Source organism: Uranotaenia lowii, chromosome 2, assembly GCF_029784155.1.
Source record: "Uranotaenia lowii strain MFRU-FL chromosome 2, ASM2978415v1, whole genome shotgun sequence".
Classification (NCBI taxonomy): domain Eukaryota; kingdom Metazoa; phylum Arthropoda; class Insecta; order Diptera; family Culicidae; genus Uranotaenia; species Uranotaenia lowii.
The window spans coordinates 19,746,659-19,770,943 of record NC_073692.1 but is presented as its reverse complement, the minus strand read 5'-3'; the positions used below and the strand labels follow the sequence as shown (position 1 = coordinate 19,770,943).

The following is a 24,285-nucleotide window of genomic DNA, read 5'->3' as shown; positions in this document are numbered from 1 at the left end:
AAAATAAAAGAACTGCGTTTGGAGACGGTACATATATGTTATATTTTGAAGCATTAATAAGTAAGTGATAATAAATCCAAAAAAGCTTAACATTATCACCAATAAAGAATAATATTTTATATGTTGGTAACACATACTGAGGATATACTGAGGATATAGGATATAATTGTAGAAGAAACCATACAAGTCCCTCAGTGCCAAAACAGTATAAGCGCAAAAATCATCAATTTTGAGTTAATAACGCCAAACGATCCTAATCTTCATATTTTAAACTATATTTGGTGTTTTTTAGATTTTAAGAATTTCAATTACATACTTTTATGTTCAAAATAATAATACGAATATTAGACAAATATATGGAAAAAGACCATACACAACAACTTAAAAGCGTGATTTCTCGAAATTAACTTCCAACGTCTCATATATGAAATATCTATATACATAAAAATGGATTTCTGTCTGTCGGTCTGTTCTCTGAAGACTACCGAACCGATTTGCTTGAAACTTAGCACGTGGGTGCTTTTGAGACCGGAGAAGGTTCCTATTAAATTTTAAGACCCTTCCCCCTACTGGAAGGGGGAAGAAAGTCTCCTCCAAAAGAGAAATATTTGCATAACTTCAGAACCATTTAAGCAAATGGTACTAAATTTGGTTATTTGGATACAATTGTTTCTATGATGATTAATGACATATAATATCCATCATAGGGGAAATAGCAAGGGGAGAGGGGGTCTTTTATACAACTTTTTGCATAACTCTAGAACTAATCAAGCAAATGAAACCAAATTTTACATGAGATGATATTCGGGCACGAGACATGTTTCTATGATGATTGTTGTTGAATTTTATCGACGTTTTCGGCTAGTTTTACAAATTATAAAAAGTTTTTTACCAGCTGTCCAGGCGTTCCGAGCTACTCCGGCATTCGCTCCTCTTCAGTGGACACTAAAATATATTTTAAATTACGAACTCGTTGCCTATAATTTTCATGTAACTTTAAAACAGCATACGACCCCGTCATTTCTATATTTACACAGACAGTGACACACAAATGTAAACGCAAAACAAAATAAACTGAGCCGGAACAAAGTAGTATAGAGACTAGAGACAAAAGCCGGTAATTTGTAAGTTTAAAACAAAAATTGTAACTGAAGTTTTAGTTCGTGATTTTATATATTTTTTATTGTCCACTGAAGAGGAGTGAATGCAAGAGTGGCTCGAAACGTCTGGACAACTAGTAAAATACGTTTTTTAATCCGTTAAACTCGCCGAAAAACGTCAATAAAATTTAACAACAACACATCGCGGCGATTAACCAACATACTGCTATAATGATTTGAAACTCCTTTCTTCTTCCAGAGGGGTAATAGGAACGTGGAGGAAGGCTCTCATACAATTTTTTGTATCGAGAGAATGAAACCAAATTTGGTGTGGGAGAGTATTCAGATACTAGAAATATTTTTATGATTATGTCAAACCCCTAGGTCCCTTTCTAGTGGAGATGACATGTGAGCACATGTCGAGAGCTGATCAAGCAAATGGAATCAATCTCGACATATAAGGGTATTTGGGTATGAGAAATACTGCTATGTTGATTTGAGACCCCTCCCTCCTTCCGGATGGAGATAGGATGAGAGAAGATGAACTCTCATACATTTTTATATAGAACTCGAGAACTATTCGAAATTCCAAATTTGTTATGGGATGGTATTTGGATACGAGAAGTGATTCTATGATTTGCTCTCATACATTTTTTTCCATAACACGATAGCTGATTAAGCAACTCGGATTTGGATTACGTGTTTGAAAGAAAAATAACATGGGAGGGTTATAGAGAAACAAGAAATGTTTCTAAGACTGTTTAAGCCCCTCATTCCCATATGTTGTGAGAAGATGGAGGCTCCTTTTAAAGGATAACAATACTAATTTTTAACAAAAGGAATAGGTTCAGTAGTTTTCGAGTCTAGGGAACAGAAATAGTTCCGCCCCATAAGCATTTTTTCGAGAAACTTCAGTATACTGTACAAATCATTCCTACGAGAGACAAAATTTATGGATTGTAAGGACTAGAGTTAATAGTTTTCAATCCGAGGAAGAAATTGTCAGCAATCATATTCGCTTTTTTGGTTTTGTATATGAAATTCAAATTTTGATGTTTCAAAATTTGCTTAGGGTGATGGCGCTCAGTTCAACCTAGTTAAACCGAACCAAATATTTATTAAAAATTTCACCGAATGGCCAAAATGTTAAATTTTAGCATAAATTAGAAAATAAGCAGAAAAGAAGAAGAAAGTTAAACGGGAGTTGAAATATTAAAGACCGCAAAGAAATACAAACGGAAAAGTCTCATATTTCTACTAGCTTATTCTCGGTAACAACTAGACTAAATAATTTTATCATTTTTGTGTTTTCCCAAATTTCTAGTTGAATTTTTTTAAAGATGGTTTGAGTGTGAGTTTCACAATTTTCAGATATCCTTGAGCATAAGAGGCAATGAAATATACTCACTGAGCAGCCAAAAGTTCTTGATTTCTAAGAGGGATTCCCGACTTTCCCAACCATTTCAGAGTGCAATTTGCAAGCATGTTTCAGATTGCTTCAAACAGTCTTCATGGAGAAAATTTACTGATTCCAATGTTAATGCGTTAGCTGTCCATCTGCCTTAAAACTGCGATGAGAAAATCAATATCTGATATTCTATTGCGATTCTACCTAAGGGTGTTCGCCTTACCCGACTTTTCCCTATATAAATCCGAAAATCTCGAACTGTAAAACATCAATTTGATATTTCTTATTTGCATATTAAAAGTGACCAACTTTGCTATCGATGATCAGAACTTCACTTTAAACCATTTTGTACAGAAGAAACCAAAAACACACTTCTTATTAAAAACCATTATTTTACTGATTGATTGCGTTTCATAGTTGATTTCCTTAAAGCCTAAATCAAGACAAATATTTTACAAAAAGACCGCATCACAATTGGAATGACAAAAAATTATCACTTTTCAAAGCAGGGTAGATTTGTTGTAGGTAAGTGATTCAAATCAATGTTTCTACTAAAACTTAGTGAATTTGGAATAGATTTTATTTTCTTGTACCTAGAGGATATTGCACAAGTTATTATCGAACTTTAAGTCAACTTTGTTTTGATCACATTATTTCACCGAAAGCTTTATATTTTGTTGGTTAAAAAGTTCGGACATACTTGAACCAAAAAATTACAGTTTTCGGTGAAAATATCCCGATATTACCGTTATAGTTTTAGGTGTTTCGATAACAATAACATGTATTTTAGTATTAATTACATGTGTTTCAGTGAAAATTACAGTTGGTTAAGATTTTGATAAACTCTACGGGTTGTTCGGAAATACAAATATCTGTTACAGTGACAACTGCCGAAAATATCAGATCATTTACGATCACTTTAGGAAGCCTCATTTTCAAAATGACGAAGAACCGAACAGGTAAAAGAACTCAGCATGTTGAAAATTCGGAAAAAAATATTACACTAACCGGAAAACCACGAGTTGGGTGATTAATTTTATCGACTAGTTATTTACCGAACTTCCACAGTAATTTCGGTAAAAAAAACGATTGCTCGTTAAATATAATCGATCATTTACGACCATTGTGTTTAAATTGGCAAACGCGCTATTATAATGAAGTAGAAATTTCGGGCTCAAGTTTCGTTGCTGAGCCATCGAATCTTTTTTCGAAAAATTCATGATATGTACGGGTTATGTTCCTCCTGTCTTTGTTTACCCATGTTTCCAAATGTACATACCAAAGACGGAGTCAGAACATTGAGTATGACAACTATCCTAGTAGCATATTTTCACGATATTATGGTCTCATAGCCATTTTTTGCTGATATTGTTGTTTCATTTGTATGGAACCTCTCCCTCCATAGAGGAAAAATGTCTAACCAAAATCGTTTCTATTATCAGATCGATATAAATTTAAAACACGGTTTATTCGTGAAATAGCCGGATTTCAAATGAAAAGGATTTTCCTTGAAACCGTCAACAATTGTCTCTAACACAAAATTCTAAAAAATATCGTGACGAATCCACAAGTATAAAATTCACAACACAAATTATTACCACCAACGCATCGCAACGGAACGCAACCAGACAGCAAGGTATTCTACCGGCTCCCCTTCAGTGGATCTGCACTTACAACTCAATTTGATCTGCCATACCAATACCAACCAAAATGTGTGGTGGTTTTTCCTCACTTCGTTGGAGAAATATTGGACTTGTTTAGGTTGGTATCTGCTCAGTGGAAAAGCCAAGCGGCGGCTCAGCGACTCATTAAACGATTAGGGGTGTTTGAAAAGTAACAATTTTCGAAGGTTAAATAAGCGATAGCACAACAATTGAGAGAAGATGTTTAATTCTCTTTTTTTTTCAGGAATACTATGAACCAAATTTAAGATATGATATCAAATTTCTTGGTGCATTTAACCAACTTACCTGAGTAAAAATGCGCTCGAAATTGACGAGAGGTCGGTAAATCACGAGTTGACCTACGGTAAAGAGAGAGATAAAATGGATTAGTAATAATAATTTATGAAAGTCTCGAATCTACTTGAACGAGAGGCTTTCCTCTAAGAAAATCTAAATATTATGGTGCTCGCACCATTTAACATTGGAAGTCAGACTTCCGACCCCCAAACTTACTCCCGACAAAGAAAAGTGAAGTACTAAATTGTCGGAAGTCTGTGTTTTGCTGCCTGTTCATCAGCGACGTTTATAATTTTTTTTAAATGGACAATATTCGTCGAATATTTGTTTAAAAACATTTTCAACTCATAGACATCCCTAGTCTAAGACTCACTGACACATGTCGTCTCGCCACTACAAACCAACCGAGAAGGCAACAAGCGAAAAACATCAAACAAAAAGGGGAGCCCCAGTAGAGCCAAGCTCTGAACATTAATGTTATGAAAATAACACACCACGGCGGTGGTGGCGCAAAACAGCGTTTCCACGAACTGGAGAGTTCGACGAGGGAGTGTTTTGTTTAGTGTTATTTTCACGTGCAGTTCCCTGTATTGGTATTCCAAGTAAATGTGTTTCGGTAGTCAGCCAGCGTAGAGAGGTTTGTGTTGTTGTTGTATGTTTTCCGCACTGTTCTGCGCACACCGTTTATTCACAGTTATTATGGTTCTGCAGCAGCGATGCATCGCTCAAAACCAACTGTCAGAATGTTTATGCACCAGACTATTCAAAACACGTTTTTTCCTGCCTTCTCCAAAAATTATCATACGTTTTTGTTGTTTGATCAACTTGAAACGTCGCGCTAGATATGCTACAGCTGTTATCAACGGCAGCCGGACTAGTTCCCATACGGTTTAAAATGTAAACAGATTTGAAGTTCAAATATTGATAGAAAGCTAGCTAGCTAATCGTTATCAGCAATCGATAGCGAAATGTTGGCTTACCGATGTTTGATTACTGTTTAATAGCTGATACACTGAGCCATTTGACTGTATCTTAATGATGACATTTCTTTGCAACATCTATCATTTAATGCCTGTTTTTTTATTTAATGCCCTTTTATATCATAACCGAATGATTAATATTGATTGCATGAAAAGAAATCAAGATGATGGAAAAACTTCTTATCGGTAAAATGAAAGTCTGTAAATTTATCACTTTTTTGGTATGAGCTACACTCAAAATAGTGTGAGAAAAAGCTATGTGCTTTGGAAACGAAACTTTAGGATTGAAATAGTATCTTGGGTTTCAAAAATGCTATATTTGAATTCCACCTCAAAGCAAATGGGTGTTTGGGGAACGTTTGTCGACAGCCAGGAAGTCTGGATCGGGGAGAAATCGAAAACCGGAAGCCGCTGAGGCGACAAAGAAAGTTGCCGGTAGTTTCAAGCGAAACCCTAACTTCTCTCTCCAAGATGTCGCAAATAAGCTGGGTATATCGTCTACAACCGTGCACCGAGCCAAAAAACGAGCCGGTTTATCGACTTACAAGAAGGTAGTGACTCCAAATCACGATGATAAACAAAATACGACGGCCAAAGGATGTACACGACGATGCTGACGAAATTTGACTGCTTGGTAATGGAGGACGAAAGCTACGTCAAAGCCGACTACAAGCAGCTTCCGGGACAGGAGTTTTATACGGCAAAGGAAGGAGAAAGGTAGCAGACATTTCCAAACACATGAAACTGTCAAAGTTCGCGAAGAAATATCTGGTTTGGCAAGCCATCTGTACCCGTGGCTTGAAAAGCAGCATTTTCATAGCTTCCGGAACTGTCAACCAAGAAATTTACGTGAAAGAGTGTTTGAATAAACGTCTGCTGCCTTTCCTGAAGAAACACGGTTGTTGCGTACTGTTTTGGCCAGATTTGGCATCTTGCCATTACGGTAAAAAGGCCATGGAGTGGTACGCCGCCAACAACGAACAGGTTCCCAAGGACAAGAACCCTCCCAACACGCCAGAGCTTCGCCCAATTGAGAAATACTGGGCTATTGTCAAGCGGAACCTAAAGAAGACCAAAAAAACTGCTAAGGACGAGCAGCAGTTCAAGGCAAACTGACTTTCTGCGGCGAAGAAGGTGGACAAGATGGCTGTACAAAATCTGATAGCAGGGGTTAAGCGTAAGAACCGGCAATTCGGATTTGGAAAAGCGGAAGCCTAACTGAATATTTTTCCCGAATTTTATACTAATTAAACTTGAAAAAGAAATTTAATTTGATTTTTTTAAAAATCGATTTCACCGATTAACACGCATTTTCCCTTGACCAAATTTTGACCGTATCACCCTTTAAGGTATCACCTGGACAGTGCTTTCAGCATACCATTCCATGAAGATTTTTGACAAACTGGAAAGATTCCCAATCCAGCAATATGAGATCGAAACAATTGAGTTTATCAGAAATCATTTTTTCAGGCTCATGGTCAAAATCAAATTAAGTTCAGGAAGACACTGGTGAATTAACATCGGGATAGGGATCAGGATAATGATCTCGTTGCGAAACTGAATCAGGATACGGAACATGTTGCGGATCAGGTTCCGTATAAGAATCAGCCTTAGGATAAAATTGGGATCAGTACCAGGTTCCACATCAGCTCTTTAGTGTGTAATTTTACGGTCCCAATTTGTTTATTTATTTGTCTGGGATAAACGGTCCCAAGCCATTTGGCTTTATAGATATAACATTGTTTTATGGAGGTTTATTCACATTTTTATCACTGTTTGGTGGAAACTCTAGGAAATTCTTGAAATATTTCATCTGTCCTTCCTTGTTCATCTGTGAAATAGAGATTTATATATCCTGAGAGTTTTTGTTTTTCTTTTGAGAGAAGCTTCTAACTAAGCTGGGACAAAACTTTGACAAAGCTTTGTTAGAGAGAGATTATACTCACTGGGAGGGTTCTGAGAGAAGCTCTGCTGACATAACTCTGGGATAAGTCTTGGAAGCATTTCCTGAAACTTGCTTAAAACTATCCGTTGCAGGCAGGAATTAAGCCACCGGAGGCCGGGGCAATTTTTCTTGGAAAGCCCTTGTGAATCGGGGTTTTTTTTCATATGCCATCTCATGGATTACATAATATTTAAAACATACAAAAGAACATGAAAGAGTTCAGTATATTATCTTCAAATAACAATTATGTCAACTTATCAAAAATGAAAACTCTGATAAGAGCTGTTAAATGCAAAATTTTTTGAGCAATTGATTCAAAAACTCTCTCGCCAACTAAAATTTCTGTTTTAGAAAAAAAAAATCAAAGACAAATATGATAAATTCCATACCCAGTAGGGTGGTCGGTTTTACCTTTTTTTTCGGAAATCCGGTATTTTGGTATTTATAAATGAGAAAGTTCTGCAACACTTTTTCAAAATTTTCTTTTTTTCTTACATTTAAGAAATCGTATGGAAATTCGGATATAAATTCGAAGCGCAGTTTTTAAATTCAGGTTCATAATTGAGGTTCAGAATGCAGATTTGAAATTCAGACAAAGGTTTAGCTTGTAAATAAATTTTACAATCTACATAAATTGTTGAGGGATTCAAGAGATCATGAACTTAACACATTGCGGACCGAATACGAGATGTCTCGTTTTTTTTTTTGTTTGCCAACAGTGTGCTATAACTCGAATGGACTGATTTTAAGTGTTAAACTTCATTAGACAAAATTGAACACTACATATGCCGTTACTTAAAAATGCTAAATTTACTAAATTTAGTCCAGGGGTTTCTAAGATAAAGAATGCAGAATTTCGGTGTTTCTCGTCATAGATTTCTACGCGGTGCTTAATGTCTTAAGATTGATTGTCAATAAAATTTCCAGATTTTAATTTTTTAAACAAATTTGGGTTGTTAACACAGCTCAGCTGTAAATCGCAAATAAAAGGTGGAATTTGAGTATTTCGTTTTATCCGCAAAAAAAAAAACAAAAATACATTCACAGGATTTTCATGATTCTTTATAAAAAAAATTTACTGTTAAAGAACAATCTTCACCTAAATAATCTGCACAAAATTATATATTTTCCCAGTGTATTGTTTAACATTATTAACACATTAAGGACACCAAAATTAAGCATTGTATGTTTCAGAAACCAATAGACAAAATTCTGCTTATATTATATAGATATTTGAGTGACGCGAAGTGTTGTGTTACATTTTGTAGAATGAGGTTTCATTATCAGATCCATAACATTTGAATTATGCTTTTTAATGGAGCATGCTAGCGGCCAGCAAAAAATGAAATATCTCGTATTTGGACCGCAATTTGTAATTATCGCACATTTTTTTAAAGTTGAATTTCATACTAAAATCATTAAATTGGTTCAAGTTTGCATCGAGAAAATTTGATCTGAAAACCTGATGGTTTTTATCTCTTACTTTTTTGAATATTTGATATATTTTCAACAAATGTTAAAATTTTTGAATTTGAAAAACTGTTTGGATGATTGGGCTTGATTGATTAGAGTATAGAATAAGTTTTTTTAAGAAATGGAAGACGCTCCTTATAAAGCTTATTTTATGCTCAAATCAACTAAGTGTGATCTACCAGACTTTTAAACGAATTCAAAGATTTTAACCATCGATGAAAGCAAATTTAGCTCACCTTTTAGGTTAAGGGCCAATTTTCTAATGTTACGATTTAATACGAAAACTTTTTTTTTTCTTCAGTTACGATTTAATACAAAAATTTTTGAAGCCGAAGTACTTGGAAATTTATAATCATTTAGTAACAAACTTAATTCGTTTTATTTTATTTTTTTTGTATTCGTGCATTGATGGGCAAAAAATTATAGGTAAAAATCAGTCCTTCCTACGGCCCTGTCCCCACCCTCCTTCCAGAGGAGAAATTGGAAAAGACGAGGCCGGCTATCTTATAATTTTGTACATAACTGGAGAATCAATCGAGCAAATATAACCATGGGAGGGTATTTGGGTATGAGAAATGTGTTTATGGTTATTTTAGACCTCTCCCTTCTTCCTTCCAATCGGGAAAAAGGAAATTAATACGGAAATATTTCAATCATTATTTAAGTCCCCTCACTTTTTCTATTAGAGATAATAGTAGAGAAACAGTGGTGCTCTCATACAATTTTTATTGTATACCTTAAGAACTATTAAAGCAAATGGAACCAAATTTGGCCCTTCTATCAGTAATAGGAAAAGGGCGGGCACCTTTACAGTTTTCGGGATATTATGAGAATTAATCAAGCGAATGGAATAAAATTTGGCTTGAAATGGTATTTGGATAAGAAATATGTTTCTTTGATTGCTATAAACCCTTCCGCCTTGTAGTACAAAGAGAGGGGAGGGGGACGAAAGGGATTCTATATAATTTTGTTGCATAGCTTAAAACCTTATCAACCTATGGAACCACATTTGATATGAGAGTGTTTATGGGAAAGGGAAAAGGGGGCGGACTTGGAGCTGGAGTAAAATGCGAAATGTGAAGTTTTTCAGATACCAACAATGTGTTATGGTAGTTCGTATACCCTTTCGACATCAGATGAAGGAAAGGGTAGAGAACCCATTCCAGTTAAACAGCAAGTCAGTTGCCTCCTGAGCCGATTTCCGCGAGTTCGAGCAAAAGAGTAAACATCGAACACAGTTGCACCGGATAAGTTTTTCAATAACTGTCCGCCAACTGGAACGTTGATATAAAGTTGCGAATGCCATAAAGATGGTAAATCGACTACATGCGAAACGAAACAAAAGGTTTATTCATCAAAACATTTCGATGCACGTTTCAAAGATCATCATTTGGTTGGGTGATTAATAACTCGATAATAATATCAGTAATCAAAACTTTGAAAAAATTTTTTGTTGATTTCGGAATTTTAAGCAAGTTCTAAGGGCCAGTTTATTAGCTTTCTCAATACAACGCATGTTTTATGGAAGCTCAAGAATGGATTCGAAAAAAAATGCAACACTTTGTTTTGTAAATAACCTTTGAATGCATGGATGGAAATTAATGGAATTTTCAGTGAGACTGCCTAGTAATGTTAAATTCACATGTGCAAATTTTTGTAATGTTCTGTCAGGTAGTTTTTGAGTGTTCTGCTCAATAATGACCTGTTCAGAGCCCTATAGTTAACTTAATATATAAAAAAAATATTTATTCTACTTAAATTTGCTGAGCACAATTAAGTATTTTAATGTAGGAAAACATTCTGTAATGTCAAAAATATAATACACCTAAAACTAAAAACAATCCTTAAATTAAACTAATTGTATAAGCTGTATAGGTTTTCTACTGGGATAAAGTTAAAATTGTTACTTGGGGTGTTCTTCAAATTTTCCCTTTCCGTTTTTTGTCAACTCAGTAAAATTATTTAAAAGAACAACTTTTGAAAGATTCTAGCATTAGTGTAACTAACAAAAAATACACGTTTTGATTACATGTTTATGATAAACTCTTGAGATCATGAAATAACGAACCGAAACTATGTCAAACTATGCAGCGGTCAGTTAGTCCATTACAAATCATAACGACGAAATTCTATACTGGGTCCTTCCAGAAGTGTTACTAGCTATAAACAGAGGGAGGCAACGTTACACGTTTTGTCTATGTATCGTGTGACCAACATCTTTTAAATAAGTGGTCGTGAATCTCGTTTTTAAGCTTTTTTTTCCTCAGATTTAAGCTTTTTTTACCTTGAGAAGATAGGAGACGAAAGCTTAAATCCGAGGAAAAAAGCTTAAATCGGTCAAAACGAGGGGAAAAAAAGGGGAAATCCGAAAGATGTGCTCCATACGGTTTGAATAGCGTTGCCGCCGCCTGAAATCAACACGACAGAGCTAACACACACTACAGTGAAAAAATGTTTTCACCAAGGAGAGCGACAGCGACGTCAGCTGGCCAGGCGGCGGCAACGCTATTCAAACCGTATGGAGCACATCTTTCGGATTTCCCCTTTTTTTCCCCTCGTTTTGACCGATTTAAGCTTTTTTCCTCGGATTTAAGCTTTCGTCTCCTATCTTCTCAAGGTAAAAAAAGCTTAAATCTGAGGAAAAAAAAGCTTAAAAACGAGATTCACGACCACTTATTTAAAAGATGTTGGTCACACGATACATAGACAAAACGTGTAACGTTGCCTCCCTCTGCAGCTGGCTTGGCTTGTTGCGTTTACCAACACATACGAAACTGAACCACTCGCCCGAAACATTCATCGTTTGTTGATGCTATTATTATGCACACCGTCGTGTTTGTTTTTGTCATTGCTTTTTGGTGGCTTCAACTAGTCGGTTCTGTGTTTTCACCAGGCGGCGGCAACGCTATTCAAACCGTATGGAGCACATCTTTCGGATTTCCCCTTTTTTTCCCCTCGTTTTGACCGATTTAAGCTTTTTTCCTCGGATTTAAGCTTTCGTCTCCTATCTTCTCAAGGTAAAAAAAGCTTAAATCTGAGGAAAAAAAAGCTTAAAAACGAGATTCACGACCACTTATTTAAAAGATGTTGGTCACACGATACATAGACAAAACGTGTAACGTTGCCTCCCTCTGGCCGCCGCCTGGGTACTCTACAGTGACCAATCGTCGCACGCCGGAGCTATTGAACTTGGGTGTGTGTGGCTTTCGAAACCGGGGTTCGAATAATGTGTGGAGAGGATCAAAAAATCTCACCCGGGTGATTTGCAACTATCGCACGGGGGTGTTTTTTTCTCCGTTCTTCGTTTTTCTCGGTAGAGAATGGCATCTCTGCCGCCACCTATCCAAACGCAGCCAACCAAAACTCGGGAATCACATAGTTAACCAGGCTGAAGACTTCATTAGCATGAACACCGCGAGCCGCTAGTAGATAGATAGTTTGAGGGTTATTCTAGTCGGGTCGAATTCTTTCACCCGGGAATAGATACTCTGGCGTCCATTTGCCTCCTCTATTCTCGATCCGTACTGCTGCAGTTAGTTAGATATCTGAACGCGTTAAAAATAGAAATAAAAACACAAGAAGAGCCCCCGGGAATGATTGCATGCAACGATACACACAGCAAATGCAGTCGTACGAATCAGAATTACGACGGCTCGGAACATACATATGGCTCAAGCGGGAAATCCGTGAAGGGTTCATTATCGCAATCAGAGCCGTGCATAGGTGAGTGAACCTTGGAATTTTAAAAAATTGAAATGCTTATATCCTACTTACGTTCAAAATGTTTTACTTTTCAAAACCTAGAACTGAAGATCAACTTCATTCATTGGTTTAAATAATTGCGTTTCAACGTTCAAGAAAGATCCCATACTGAATCCGTTCCTGGTGGGAGTGGCAAGAATGCGTCATTTTACGATCTTCTAATAATATAGCCATATATTCACGCACATTCTTTTTAATGCAATCAGATGCAGAAAGATCAGATTATGCTACACCATCATTGGTGCTTTTTGCTTTCGCCGAAGCGCTACAGATCATGACCCGTTCAGCTGGTATGATTCATATAATAACCGTTGGGTATTGTCAGTTCTTGGATCTTATAATAACAGTGACTAATAAAGCCTTTTGAGAAAATAACTGGATCCTGGATCTTAACATAAATTCTTGTTCAGAATTCCGTGAAGACTTTTTCAAACAAGACATTAACGTCCATGAACTTATATCACGGTAAAAATACAATTATGACATGCGAAATTTGGTAGGTAGTTTTTTCATAAGGTTTCGTCAATTTTCACGTGAAATGACATAACAACACCTTGTTCGTTTTCAATGTGCCAAACGGATGGATCAAGCATTTATGAGTCCATTCCAAAGACCCATCATAGGTCGGTAGGTACTGACCCGGTCAAAGCACAAGTCATAACAAAATTAGTAATTGTAATCAACTGCCAGCAGCAGCAGCTCAACCCACGTTGGAATCTCAACAAAAAACACACCCATACGTGTGCCACAAATTCTCACTTGACAGGTCAGCGCCAATCTGATGAAAACGCCTTCGAGTTATAAAAATAATTATAACCGTTGAACTGGCGCGTTCTTCACAAAAAAAAACGTCCAACTTTACCGGATTTAGAGGGGACCGACATCGAGGTGTCATCGGATCTTCGCTTTCCAATTGTCATCCAATTGCGGCACCGATCGTAAATAATTTCTGTAGTGATGGCGCTCGATTGGCGTATCTCGTTTGCAGTTTCTGGTCCCCGTCTCGTCATGGCATAAATCTTCTTCGGATTTTACAACTTCGAGCCGTGTGTCCAACAGCATCAAAAGTAACAGTTTTAAGCAATGTGGTTAAGTGTGGCCTAGACTAGCATCTGACTATGATTTATCCCGTAGATTCTAATAGCACAATTTTTTATAATGTAGGCAAGTAAGAATTTAGATAACAAAAAATAGGAAACATCAAAACAAATCTTATGCCAAAAATCTAAATTTGGCTTCCATGAGTTTTAGATATATCACGATGACCCAATTACCCGGTTTCCATGACCCCTAAGTAACAAATAAAATTGACATCCTTTGATATTCTTATTGACCTGATTTTATTAGGTCTATTTCTATTCCGAACCACCCCGGAAAAACACGAAACACTGTGAGGACAATTCCAGACTGCGATAGATCTGGAAAGCCAAGCTCATGGTGAAAACACATCATCCGATTCCCTAAACTTTACATAGTCAGTATGTGTTATCACATAATGTGGTTTTTCTTTTATTCTGCTACAGATCTCATGAGTCCTTCGGTTTGAACGATTTTGGTTCGTGATCCGTCAACGATCGTCCATGTTGAAAACACCAATTTTCGTCCGATCACGGAAGTTAAGCAACATCGAGCGCGATTAGTACTTAGATGGATCTCCATCTTACGGGACCCTTTTTCCAGTGCAAATTTAAAGAATACTGTGTTGTACAGTATAGACTATTCCAGAAATTAAAAGCACACCTTCAAAATATAAAAACAAAATATTGTTTTATTAAATTTTATTTATTTAATGGTGCCAAATGTATCATTATTTGTGTCCTACCCAACACTGTATCCTATTTGATGAAAATCTTTAATTATAAGCCAGACTTCGCCCTTTTCCTCGAACATGACTCATAAGCTTCTGCATAGTTGCATTACCCACCATTTTCACCACGTTCGGCCTTTTTAAATTTTCCGATGTCATCACCTGGTTTTATGTATTTTCGTAGCCTTGCTTTAGTCAAAGCCCAAAAAGTCTCTTTAGCAATTTGGCGGATTCATGTTTTTTGGACAAAACAGACGTTTTGGCATTTGTACCACCCTAGTGTGTCTTTAGCGTAATGACATGATGTCAAATCGGGCCAACATATGACGGGTTCATCATGCTGCTCATCGGCAATAGACGCTTCTTGAGGCATTCCTCGATATAGTTCTGAGTTTTCATTGTTTCCGATGTGAAGTCCGGACTAGATATTTTGGCTCACTCGCAAATTGCCTGACACACCATCTCCTTCTTGTTATTTTTTTCGGTGAAATGGCCTTCTCCGTTTTGGGGATATCCTTGTCCTTGCGTACAGTAAAGTATTGTGACCCAGAAAGGGGTTCATAGTCCAATTTCACATTCATTTCATCATCCATGATAATGCACCCAGAACTTTTGCAAAATATTGAATCATTCAGTTTCCGGGTTTGACAGATGCGACTTGATTTGGGTTCCTTTTAGGTTTTTTTTCTGCTTACGGTACGTCTTGAGCCCAAGTCACTCTTTAGCATGCATCACTAGGGTTGCCAACATTTTTTTTTTTTTCAAAAATCACGGAAGTGGTGAAATAAAAATCAGGCAAAATCAGGCTACGTTAAAGTAACGAAATACGAAAATTTCACTCAAAGTGATGACCTTTTTTTTTTAATCATCGCTCCACATTTTCACTCTTATATGTGTTGGGAGCCTTCTTGGTTGAATAAGGCTACTGAATCAAAGCAATCGAAAGAAGAAATCCCTTTAACTCCCTTTTTAAATAAAAAATTAAAGGGAATCTTTCGATTGCTTTGATTCAGCCACATTTTCACTTTTTAACTTCAACAATGGTACCTAATCGAGTTCCTTAACACCCATTCTTCATCTCATTCGTAAAAATCAGGAAAAAACCAGGCATATTTTCAAAAATCAGGCAAAATCAATGGCTTATTAGATTATCAGGATGAGCCTCGAAAAATCAGGCAAATCCTGAAAAATTAGGCACATTGGCATCTCTGTGCATCACGTTAGACGTGGAGGTCCTGACTCTCTGACCTTTTTGTCGATAGTAGTACTTACAGGACCAGATTTTCGACCACTCCTCGGTTCATCTTCAAATGTACAATGTTCATCATATTTTCCAATAGCTGTCCAAAGCGCTCCGTCTCTCCCATCCTCTTCTTTGGCTATTTTTTTCAATGAGAATCCACTCACAGTACACCACTTGTGCACGCTATTTTTTCTCTTCTCCAGAGTAAGCCCGCGCATTTTGAAATGTGATCACAAACTAAATCAGTATCGATTTTTGAAAAGGGCCAATACGCCAAGACCTCTGTTTTGAGAAAAACGCCCTTGAAGTTTCAGAAAATATAATCAATTGCCTATTTCACTGTTTCTTATCATTTTCCTAACTAAGTACCTAAATTCCTTAAAAATAAGCACAATTTCATTCCGCGATAGGTGAATACCTGTTTTTCGGGATTATTACGTAAAAAATTAATAAATTGGTTTTTTAGCCCTTTTGTTTTCTTATTTTGTCTATTCGCCAAAATGCGAGCGCCCTTTAGAAATCCAGAATGACTGTTCGCCCTTTGGCTGTTTAGCTGGATGTCAGCTCGCCATAAAAGAAGAAGAAGAAGAAGAAGAAGACTGTTCGCCTTTTAGATCACTTACCACAGAAGCAATATTTCGACCAATTTTGGAGTTGCAAAGCAGCTAAAAGTAATCTCACTGAACTTATTTGCACATTTTAACACATAACCAATCAAAAAAACTTTATTATTCGCGTACTTTTGCTTTGATAAATTGATACGAAAATATAAGAAGGCCCTTTTTCGATCTCGGAATTACTATTGGCCTTTTTGTTCGCACGATGAAGTTTAGAGGGGAAAAACCTCGCCAGATGAAAATAAACAAAAATTACTTTTCGCCCCGGGATGAAGATGGCGTAAAGAGCAAATTTATTCGCCGTTTTAAACAAATCAAATTTAAATACACTAGAATTCAGATAATAAAAAATGTCATATTTTTAGATATAAAATAGAAAATTTAATACGTTTATGCTAGTAACTGAATTTGTTTACAATTGGCGCATATGCCCTTTTCAAAAATCGATTCCGATTTTTTTTTTTGATGTTATCACGTACAGAAATGTGTGAACAAAAGGACGCAGCCAGTATAATTCGAAGAAAAATATTCGATTCAAAATTACGGTTAACATTAGGTTTGCATATAGTTTCTAGAACAGTCTATAGACTGAGTCGATTTTAGCTCATTTTTGAATTTCTCAAACCTTGAGGTCTATAAAGCTTCATTTTATTTCAAAACTCATCAATGTTTTTTTGGAGAATTTTTATAAGTAAAGTTTACATGAGTAATTGGGTGTAAGTAATTTAATTGATTGTATTTCAAAGCCAAAAGACATACCCCATTCATCATTCATACATTCATCAATTATTAACATTTTTGCCTAATACGATACGAAGTTACGGTATTTGACAAAGTTGTTCAGCGGGAAATTTCCTTTAAATAATATATAAATTGCCACAAAAGTCAAAATGTTGTAGGCGGAGGAACTAGTCCGCAGAAAAGCCAAAAAGGATAGAGTGTGTTCGTAGAAAGAGGTAGAGATAAAGTCTGTCCACGATGAAATTGCCACACACAAAATTGATTCGCAAAATTTAAGTTTTCATCCGAATGCCATCAAATTTTCAAGGATTGAAAAATAACTTGGAGTAGTGGCATGAAGCCAAATCCGGCCAGAAGATTGTTGGAAAGTTGTGGGCCTTCAGCACAGCAGTCGCTTCTGGAGGCACTCTTTCATGTACAACTTATCCTTAGCCGTGAAAAACAGGTTGCTGGGGACCTGTTTGAATTCGGCCTTCACATATGTTTCGTCGTCCATGATATAACATTCAACTTTCGTCAGCATATTGAGGTACAACTTCCTGGCACGGGTTTTGACGGACTTGTTCTGCTTCTCGTCGCGATAAGGGACCTTTTGTATCTTGAACGTTCAAAGGCCACCCTTAGTTTTGGCCTTCTGGGCAAAATTTCGGCTTAGGTGCAGCTTCTTAGCCACATCCCGAACGGAGGCGTTCGGGTTTCGGTTGAAGGCCCCAACTACGTGGTTTCTTTCACTTCTGGGCTTCCGATCGGTGGCCAATCGTTCCTCAAACCGCTTAATCGCTTGCGACACCGTGGAATTCGCGATTCCTAACGTTTTAGCGATAGAACTCATGCGAAGGATCCTTGTTCTCGTGATGAATGCGCAATCCATTCCCGCTAGTTTTGATCACAGGACTTTAAAACTTGCAGATTGTAAACAATGCACTATGAACTAAATCCACCCAAATTTTCATTAAATTCTACTCAACGGTTAAAAAGTTAGACCAATTTCATAGTGTGGCAATTTCATCGTGACACCCTTTAGATAAGAGACTCCAAGTTGGCCGACTCGGGTGAGAATGAAGAGACCATGCGAGTGACATGATTCTCAACCAAAGGGAAATTATCATTGCTATTTTAAGCAGAATTGCATAACTGTGTCTTGTTTCATCAGTTCATCAGAATGGCCTACATCTTTACCGGATTTGAACCCGCTAAGCTTCAGTATCTGTGGATACATGCTAAAAAAGTTGGACGCTGTTGGGAATTTTATTTAAGACACATTAAAAAAACCAGAGTTGCTAGAGATTTTCCGTTTTAAAAATAAAAATTAAAGTTAAAGTTTCCCCGGCGGAAACGATGTTTTTTCCCGAATTTTCGTTTTTCTGGCAATTAGATACGAAAACATAGTTAATTCCTCACAATTGCTAGTCAATGAAAATATGATATTAAGCTCATACACTAATATCCAAAAGAAGTTTGATTTGCAAATCAAATTCAACAATCTGGCGACTTTTTCATAAATTTTCGAAATTTCATGAAAAATTTCAAAAAATAATTACCATTTTCCCGGTCAGGAGCTGATATTCCCGATTCCAGAAAAACATTTGATGAAGTTAGAACGAAATGCCGAACGAAGTTGTGCGTACGGCTTGCAATGACTTCGAAATGCGTCTACGGCTCAAATTTTTCACCTTTGTGTTTAAACAAAGGTGAAAAATTTGAAGTCAACTAAGTACATGGTAATTATACTACTTTTAGATGTTATTGAAATCGATTCTGAAAAGAAATTTAAACTGGTGTGAGTTTTTGGCATAAATAAAGTATTTAACTTTCACATTGCCATCCTGTATTGCTGCTTACAAAAATTCGATCAGAAACACTGAACGAAAGCTAATAAGTTTATCATCAAAACATAAAATAATTTTATCTAACTCTTGCACCAAAATCCAATATTCTGCATCGTACTGCAGCAGGATACAATTTATATAAAATCAAATCTTATGGCAAATCGAATATCGTTACTGTGGACATATGCGTAGGTGTGATACGGTAACTTTCGACACATCGATTCCACTATCATTCGGGGACATAACAACACCGCCAAGTTTTCTGATCAGCGCCCGCACCGGTTGATTTTGCAAGATTGCAAATTTTGAACGCGAGGATAAATTAAACGCATCGAATACCATACACCGGGGTCGAAAGTTTATCTTTTCTCGGACCGTGCGGGGGTGGTCTCCAAATTAGGCACACGCCACGCCGCCCCGTCTTTATGGGCCATTCTTATAACCGATTAAAGCCATCGATATCGTCGTTTTTATTGTGTTTTGGTTTAGTGTTTTTTTGATATTTTATTTCAACCGGAGCCATGCATTTTTAAGCGTTTTGAAGTTTTTTTTGTTGGCTGCTCCATCCGATCGCATCCGTTGTGGGATAATTTACGGAATTGGGTTAGTCGGGCTTGCTCGTCGTTCTCCACTTTTGGTTGAGGTCTTGGGGACAAAACTGGTTCATTAGTCATCATTGCTTTCGGAAGAGATTGGAATGTGTCGGCGACACAAAGATACCTACTCCATTTTAACTTTCTTGTTCCCGGGAAATTAAAAAAAACGGTAACGATCTCCCGGAGAAATTATGACCACTGACGATAAAAATCCGATCGTTTTGCTGTTTTGTTATAATGGCAAAATTGCTGTTGGGACATAAATTGAGATGATACCTAGATTTAGACAACGATAATACATCTTGGATTTCTAAAAAGATAAAAAAAACAGAAACTGATCAGACACCTTCGTGTTGTTCAGAAACAGATTACAAATTCATAATTCACAAGAAAATGCACAGAAACTACTTCAAAACAAAAACCGACTTCGGTACTTCAGAACGACCTTGATAAGCGTATTGTTATAGAGAGAAATGCTACAGATCAACTTAACGAAGTCCAATTCGTCTCAGTTTAGGGAAAAATACCAAAACAAAATAAATGCTCGATAAAAGTAGCCACCAAATTGTACCCATAAATAGCCCCAAACACCTGTTTTTATTTCCACACCCCACAAATTTTTATGGACCCCCGCGCTGACTGTGCCAAGGCCAATTTCAATCTGCTAAAATAAACCTCCGGCGGGTGAGAGTATTGATCAGTCGCTCGCATCGCAATGTGGCGCGATTTCCACGGGCTCGTAAAAATCAGGAATAGATGTCCACCGGATGCACGCTTTTCCCACTATTGGTCAATCGATTCCGATAGAGACATTTTGAAATGACCGAATAGGATGGGAAAAACTAGCAGAAGTGCGAGAGGTACGGAGCCGGAAACCTAAAAACGAATGAACTCAAGCTTCGATCACGCGTGTCCATAAATTTGTGCAACCATTTCGGGAGCGTTTGGAGGCAATTAACTATGGATAGGTATAGGCACCCGGCCAAGACTTAAGATTTGGCTCATGATAGTCCCTAGACCCCACGCTGGGAGATTTGAGCCAGCTGGGAAAATTAACTAATTTAGACTGCCTCCTGGGAATCGGTGAGGTGGAGCTTTAGTATCCCCTATTTTCTTGGTAATAAAATGGTTCAACATTAATTTGATTTTTTATCACTCTCAATCTATTGAGGGTAGATCTTTTTACTATTTATAGCTTCACTTACTTTAAAGTGAAAATGCAGAAATTGTTCAGTTTTCTAAATTTTCTAAGCAAAACACGTAAGTTCAAATTCGTGAATATAAATACTTTATTATCCGGACAGGTTATCCTGGACAGGTTATTTCTGGAGATACCTTCCTTTGGAGATACATTTCTGTTAAAATTTCCTCATCGTAGCAATCTTTGAGGCGAGTAACAACACACACACATTAGAGTGCTCGGAATTTGAATGGGAAATTTTAAACCTGTGAAATGCTATGCGTTGCAGGCTAAAATTGATCCTTTCCCTGTTTCAAGGTCCCATACTCAATTTGGAAAAGATCGCACCACGGGAAGGTCATTTCATGGGCTCAGCCCTACTGAAAAGGAGGAGAAAAAGGAGAGAGATAGAAAAGGGGATTTTTTTTTATTATCTGACAATTTGCGCCGGGGGTCTTCAGATTTTCCCCAAAATTGAAAATTTGGTTCATTTTTGCGACTTAAAAACACATGTATTTTTTCAGATTTCTAACATTTTTATTTTTTGAGTTAGCTTCGGTTAAATTTTTTTGTCAATAAAAACTAACAATTTTTCAAAGGTATATAACTCTGTTATTTTTCAACGGAAATTATAAAATAGCACATCAAAATGCATTGAAATTTTATCAGCTTTCCAAATAAAATAGCTGGAAAAAAATTAACAAAGACCTTCAACATGAAAAGTTGTAAATAAACTTTAAATGGCGTCTAAAAGTACCGGATGCACCACCGAATATTTTGCAAAAAATACCATTGAATAGCTCAATTTATGATGCAACTTTCATCTGAAGACACCAAAGTGGGCCATCAACTCCTTGAAGAGTTATGAAAGAAATAATGACGATAAATCTTTTTTTTTTTGCGACGAAAACAAAGAATGGTCGAACAACTGCACTCACATATGGAGGTAGCGCGCACTTCTAACAACATGGAAACAAAAAAACTTACCAAAGCAGGTAAAAAGCACTACTTTTTCGTGCTTTGTAGAGTATTTGCAGCATAACTGACTTAAAATTTTAACCAAAATTCTTAGTATCGTATTGTTAATGTGATATAACAAATAATGGAAATGTTGCTTTTTCAACTTGGTCATATGCTATATAACTTATTAACTTTTCGATCAAAGATCATTGTGAAGCATAATCAATGCCAATAGTAGAAGGTTCAGTCCCTGTGTTTGGGATCACAAAAATGTGATTAAAAAAATGAAATATAGACGTGCTTTACATAGTTTTTATATCGGGAGCTAAGCACTGGACACCAAAATCCTTTCCTATTGATCATTAACAAAGAGTTTGGCACAAATGTAGAAATAATCGAAGAGCTCAGTATGGCCAGCCCAGGCTGTAAAAAGCATCATTCCCATTGTAGGTAATATGACATTGAAAATATGATACTTTTACCGTATTCGTTTTCTCCATTCGCCCAGTTTTGAGGTTTACCATACTAGAACGAACATAATTTGTCGTCAGTGTTTTACTACCTCGATCAAACGAATCTTCAGTGTTCCACCGTCCATTTTAAATCAATTCTGGAGAATTACGGATGCAAAACTGAGCGCATAAACTTCTAAAAATGACAGCAAAATTTGCAAAATTTGTTGTGACCTGGTGCAAAACTGGGTATAAACGAATACGTTATTAGATTTTTGGATATAATATGAAGTCAGTTTAGCTGCAACACTCTACCGCCCCTACTTTCATAACAGTCCCATATGCAAAAACAAGCAAGCGAGAAAATCAGCTTTTCCTGTTTTGGAATACATTCTTAAATTGTGAACACCACTTTCGGCATAAACGAAAATCGTTTCTAGGTTGTCATAATGAATCGTAAGACCTTAAATTTTCGAAATTAAGTTATTGGTAAGGTCGAGAGCACCATTTTTATTTATTATGGGACTGTTAATCGACCATATTTGAAACCTTTTTCAAATCTACTCGCATAACAGTCCCATACAGAATATTTTTTTCTCACCAAGCTACTTTTTAAGACTTAAATTTGATCATTTTTGAACTTCTAAATGCAATTGTCAGAAAAAGAAACATACGTATACATCGTATACATCGTAAATTCCACATTGTAAGTTGAATCTTTTTACGATTTTTGATTGCATCCGATAGTTTTTTGCTCAGGAAGTCAGACCTGCCTTCGAAAACTCGTGTGCATCATTCAACATCAAGTGAGTTGAATTTGTTCAAAGTGATTCAAAGCAATAAATCAAAGACTGTTTCGCCGAAAGAAACATTGAAAAGTAACCAAATCCGTGGTATTTCATGGAACTGTTATTCGGGTATATTTCATATAGTACAGCCACAAATTGATATTTTTTTCGAAATTTGTAGAACAAAACCTCTTTTTTTAGTGTTTTATTTTGAATCCCTATGTTGACCTAAAATGACGCGCTCACTCCATATGTGAGTGCAATTGTTCGACCATTGTTTGTTTTCGATGCAAAAAAAGAGATTTGTTGCCATTATTTCTTTCATAACTCTTCAAGGAGTTGATGGCCCACTTTGGTGTCTTCAGATGAAAGTTGCATCATAAATTGAGCTATTCAATGGTATTTTTTGCTAAATATTCGGTGGTGCAGCCGGAACTTTTAGACGCCATTTAAAGTTTATTTACAACTTTTCATGTTGAAGGTCTTTATTAATTTTTTTCCAGCTATTTTATTTGGAAAGCTGATAAAATTTCAATGCATTTTGATGTGCTAACGCCGATGGGAGAACAACAAAACGAAACAAAGGAAGGTCAACGAGCCAGGAACCAATGAAAGGTAATCGAGCCAAGAACAAGAGTCACTGTAAAATCACGATGTTGAGTCATTGGGAGGTCGCTGTGCCGTGGCCATGGGAAGGTCAGCGAGCCAAAAGAAGAGCGTCGAGCCGGAGGAAAACAAGGTAGTCAAACCGAAGCCACTGGAGGTCATAGGAACGGTGCCATGGAAGGTCGGAGAGCCGGGTACGAGATGGAAGGTCGTCGTGTCATTCATTGGTGAAGCGTCGAGCTTAAAGAAGAGCGTCGAATCGGAGACCTTTCATGGTCTTTAGGCTGTGGCCACGGGACAGTCGTCAGATCGGAGCCTAGAGGGTTATCAGGTCAGAGCCTTTGGAGGGTCGTCATACCGGAGCCACTGTAAGGTCGTCGGATCGATACCATAGTTGGTTTTCACGCCAGAATAGAAGATTTTTGATCCAGAGATCGTGTAAGGTTGACGGAGTGTAAAGAGTAGTCTGCATAAAGGCGACTGCAATCCGGAGCCTGTCGTTGAAAAAGAGAAGCTCCAACATCACTATTTTTATTTACGTAATATTCCGTCTCACGACATAACTTGCCGAACATAATTCCTAAAATTCACTCATGGCAGCCGTTTTACAATTTCTCGGACACCCCACGTTCGCCAGATCACGCTCCACTTGGTCTAACCTCGCTCGTTGCGCCCCCGCTCGTCTTGTTCCTACCGGATTCGTAGCGAACACCTGTTTTGCAGAACAGTCGTCCGGCATTCTCGCAACATGTCCCGCCCAGCGTAACCGGCCACCTTTCACCACCTTCTGGATACTGGGTTCGCCGTAGAGTCGCGCGAGCTCGTGGTTCATCCTTC

General features: G+C 37.1%; 1 protein-coding gene across 2 annotated transcripts in view; it reads right to left on the bottom strand.

The window, feature by feature from the left end:
- Window positions 1-4,478: 4,478 nt before the first annotated feature.
- The window catches only part of LOC129749630 (anaphase-promoting complex subunit 11), a 38,472-nt gene continuing 18,665 nt past the window's right edge, over window positions 4,479-24,285 (bottom strand). For both annotated transcript variants that reach the window (XM_055744661.1, XM_055744662.1), the window contains exon 3: window positions 4,479-4,531. The gene's annotated coding sequence lies outside the window, so the exon portion shown is untranslated. The remainder of the gene's footprint in view (window positions 4,532-24,285) is intronic.